This window comes from Penaeus vannamei, chromosome 8 (genome assembly GCF_042767895.1).
Source record: "Penaeus vannamei isolate JL-2024 chromosome 8, ASM4276789v1, whole genome shotgun sequence".
NCBI classification, from domain to species: Eukaryota; Metazoa; Arthropoda; class Malacostraca; order Decapoda; family Penaeidae; genus Penaeus; species Penaeus vannamei.
The window spans coordinates 37,823,372-37,828,371 of record NC_091556.1 but is presented as its reverse complement, the minus strand read 5'-3'; positions in this window follow the sequence as shown (position 1 = coordinate 37,828,371).

The window sequence follows — 5,000 nt, the reverse complement described above, 5'->3', positions numbered from 1 at the left end:
TTATTATATTCATTATTAGTATTTTTGTCATTATTATCATCATTATCATTATTGTTGCTGTTGTTGTTCTTATTCTTATTCTTGATATCATTATTATCATCATTATTATTATCTTCATCATCAATATCATCATTATCATTATCGTTATTGTTATCATTATTATAATTCACTATTATTGTATATATTATCATTATCACTGTTATCATTATGATTGCAACCATTATTGTTATCATTACTATTAACATTATATCATTATTATCATTATTATTGTTATAATTAACATCATATTATCATTATTATTATCATTATTGTTATCACCACCAGCATTATCAATATAATCATATATACTGTAATTGTTAATATTATTACTGCCATCATTATCATATCATCTTTACTATAATTATCATTACTATTATTATTTCCATAATCTTTATCATTTTACATCATTGTTTTCATTTTCATTACTATCATTGGCATTAGTATAATTACCATTATTAATGACATTATTAATGTTATGTTTATTGTCTTCGCAAATCCTTATAGTTATCATTATTATTGTATTTACCGTTCATACTATTATCACTATTATTATTATCATCATTGTTACTGTTACCATTATTATCACTATTACTATTGTTATTATCATTATTCTTATTATTAACATCATTATTATTATTATCATCATTATTATTAATATTGATATCATGGTAATTATCATCCTTATCATCATCATTATTGACATTACTGTTATCATTATCGTCATCATCATTATCTTTATTGTCATCCTTATCCTTGTCATTATGATTATTATTATCATCATTACTATTACCATCCTCATTATCACCATCATTATTATTATCATCAGCATTGTTATTGCTTTTATTAGTAGTAGTATATTACTATTATTATCATCATCAAAATTATCATTCTCATAATCATTATCATCATTATCATTATCATTATTATGATTATTGTTTTATTTTTGTCATTTTCACCATAATTATTATCATTATTGTTATCATTGTCATTACTATAATTAATGCTATCATCATTAGTATTAACAATATCAATGTTGTAATAATTTTCATAATCTATCATTACTAAGGTTTTATTATCATCTGTCTGCTTAATCACCATTGTTAGCATCATTATAATCATTATCTTTATCACCATTATTATAATCATTTTTAACACTATTATTAGCGTTATTACCTTTATTATCATAATTATCAATATCATCATCATTATCATTAATATCAGCATTATCATTCATTATTCTAAATCATCATTATAGTTGTTGTTATTAATATTGCTAAAATCAACATCATTGTTAATATCACTGAAGCCATTCCTTAATTAATAACTTATTTTCATCTGTTATAATTAATAACAACATAAATTTTATAAGCATGAATACTGTAGATAGACGAATAATTTGATGAAATTGATAAAATAAGGCAAAATAAACAGAATGATCATTCTTGCTATTATAAAGAAATAATAGTAATGATAAAATAAATTTAAAAAAAATGAATTGTCTTAAATGAAAATAAATCTATTACATTCACCTCTTTCCCCTTTCGATATTTTTTTTCTCTTTTTTTTTCTTTTTTTCTTTTTTGCACATATATATTCTTCCATTCCAACCCTCTCGATCCTTTCACGAATACGTCAAAGAAGGATATTGATGATAAGGGATTCCTTGCGGACTCCTTCAGAACGGGCTCCGTGACGCGCCGGGAAGGAAGGAAGAAGAGGTTTAGTGTTTTAAGTATTATTAATGTGTTTCTCGCTGTCTGTATGGAAGGATCTGCCCTCCTCTCCCCGTTTTCTTTGGGTGTGCTGGGAATTGTGGGAGGGATGGGAGAGGGATGGGAGGGATGGGAGATGGGGAGGGAGGGAGGAGAGGAGAGAGGGGGGAGGGAGAGAGAGAGAATGAGAGAAAGAGAGAGAGAGAGAGAGAGAGATTGAGAATGAGGGGGAGAGAGAGTACATATGCGTGTGTGTATGTGTATGTGTTTGTATCAGAAAGAGAGAGAGAGAGAAAGATTGAAAGAGTATATATATATATATATGTGTGTGTGTGTGTGTGTGGATGTGCGTGTGTACGATAGGTCAATGGGTAGAAGAATCAATATATCAAAATGCAAAGATAGAGAAATACACACATACTGATAAACACAGATATCTAAATATAATTAAAAAGAAATACAATTCTTTATCGACAAGTAGATACCCAGACGTAGAGGTAGATACCCAGACAGATATTCAAATAGACATATAGACAGATATCAACAGTTAGACAGATAGATAATTTGACATGAAAATAGACACAATTCCAATCATATAACATTCACTGATACTCATACCAACAGTCCACAGGTCCCGAAAAAAAAGATGTGGCTAGGTACCTGATCCCTCATACCTTTTACAACATAACCACATACTAATGAGGGATTATGAGGCCCTCTGTGTCATGTCTGTGTCAGGGGATAATACAATTAGTGAGATGTAATAAAAGCTGTCCACTTATCTTCCACGGGCCGGGGGGTTTAAGCTTTAATTATTTGTCCGGTTACAAGAATGAATGATGTGTTCGTGCAACGGCTGTGTCGTCATCATTCTTGCTAATGAACTTGCTTAATTTGATTTCTGGTTTTTACGTTTTTTTTTTTTTTTTTTTTTTTTTTTGGTGTTTTGATTATCAATTATCATTTATAGGTGAAAGTTGGTCTAATCAAAGCGATGGATGATATTAGACTTGAAGATTACCTTTAATTTGCTTCTTTAGTTAGAATGTAATATATGTATATATATATATATATATATATATATATATATATATATATATATATATATATATGTGTGTGTGTGTGTGTGTGTGTGTGTGTGTGTGTGTGTGTGTGTGTGTGTGTGTGTGTGTGTGTGTGTGTGTGTGTGTGTGTGTGTGTGTATGTGTGTGTGTGTATGTATTAAATTAATAGATCTATAAGCAAGCGTATGGCAAATGCAATAACCAATTTCTTGACGTTTTCAACTGATTACTTAAAATGAACATCCTACCTAACAGTTCGACGCAATTTTCACTGAACCTTGAAAGAGGCAAGATATAATCAAATGATAAACAAATTAATATGATTTATTTTAGGATGTGACCTTCTGGAACAATATTAGATTGACACTGTTTTTAACATGTGGTATTTTAAGAACTCATTTGTCTTCTATTCATAAAACCACTTACAAAAAAATCCTATATAGGAATGATATTGCATATAGCCATGTACAAGATTATGTAAAAATAAGATTGATTGATTTGATACAGTACCACAGTTCTAAATTCTATTATTTTATTTTCTCGTTCTCTATTCTCAAAAAATATAATGTGGACGGAAATACATATCTATCTATTTATCTATCTATCTATCTATCTATCTATCTATCTATCTATCTATCTATCTATCTATCTATCTATCTATCTATCTATATATATATATATATATATATATATATATATATATATATATATATATATATATATATATATCTGTGTGTGTTATCCGACATTCATCATCCACCTTCTCTTGGTCCTTCTAGTACTTTTCCTCCTCTTCCTCCTCCTTCTTCTCCTCCTCTTCCCCTTCCTTCTCCTCCCCCTCCTCCCCACCTCCTCCTTCTCTCCCTTCTCCTCCTTCCCCTCCCTCTCCTCCTCTTCTTCTTTTCCTTCTTCCCCCTCCTTCTCCACCTCCCCCTCTTCCTCCTCCATTCTCCACCTCACAGTCGTTTCTACTCCACCTATTCCTCGACCCAGACCAAGCGAGTTAGATCACACTCGACGCTGCATTCAACTCCTTTTAAAACAAAGGTTCTACTACTCCTTACCCCCCCAACCCCCTCCCCACCCCAACCCCCACCCCACTCTCCAAAAAAACAAAAACAACCCACTTCCCAAATCGTAGCGTTTTATAAGCAAACAACCAGTTACTTTATTTACTGTCTCTCCCTTCCCTCTTTTTCTCTCCTCTCCCCACCCCAACCCCCTCCCCACCTCCCGCAATGTTTATCCTAGCTAATATCTCCCTGCCACCTTCCCCATTCCCCTGCACTTCCTCGAGTCGTTCCATCTTCCTCAAGTTCCCTTCGTCACGACCACGAACACGGGCCTGACAACGCACTCCCCACCCCCTCCCCCCCTCCACTCCTCCTATCCCCTCCACTCCCCCTATCCCCTCCACTCTCCTCCACCCCCTCCACTCCCCCTATCCCCTCCTCTCCCCCTATCCCCTCCTCCCCTCCACTCCCCCTATCCCCTCCACTCTCCTCCACCCCCTCCACTCCCCCTATCCCCTCCTCCCCCCCCTCCACCCCACACCCCTCCACCCCACCCCCCCCAGGTGCCTATGTCAACAACCCCCTTTCCCCCATCGAGACACGTTTAGCTCTCGCCTTTTACCCTAATATATGTGTATTTGTTCCGTCCGTTTACACGTGACTTGGGGAGGTCTGGCCTAAAGCACATAGAGGCGCTTCTGCGATATATTTACGCTCGCTTGACGCCTTAAACTATGGGCAAATAGGTGTGGTGGAGAGGAGAGTAAAGAGTGAAGGGGGGGGGCGGTGGGTTCAAGAGGATATTTGAGTTTATCTGTGGATGTAAGTATGTATATATATATATAGATAGATAGATAGATAGATAGATAGATAGATAGATAGATAGATAGAGAGAGAGAGAGAGAGAGAGAGAGTGAGAGAGAGAGAGAGAGAGAGACAAATAAAGAGAGAGGGAGACAGACAGATAGATAAAGAGAAAGAGAGAGAGAGAGAGAGAGAGAGAGATACATATGAATATACATACACACACACACACACACACAAATACATATGTATGTATGTATGTATGTATGTATATATGTATGTGTGTGTGTGTATATATATATGTATGTGTGTGTATATGTGTGTATATATATATACATATATATACAAATTCCATACCCGCCTCGCTC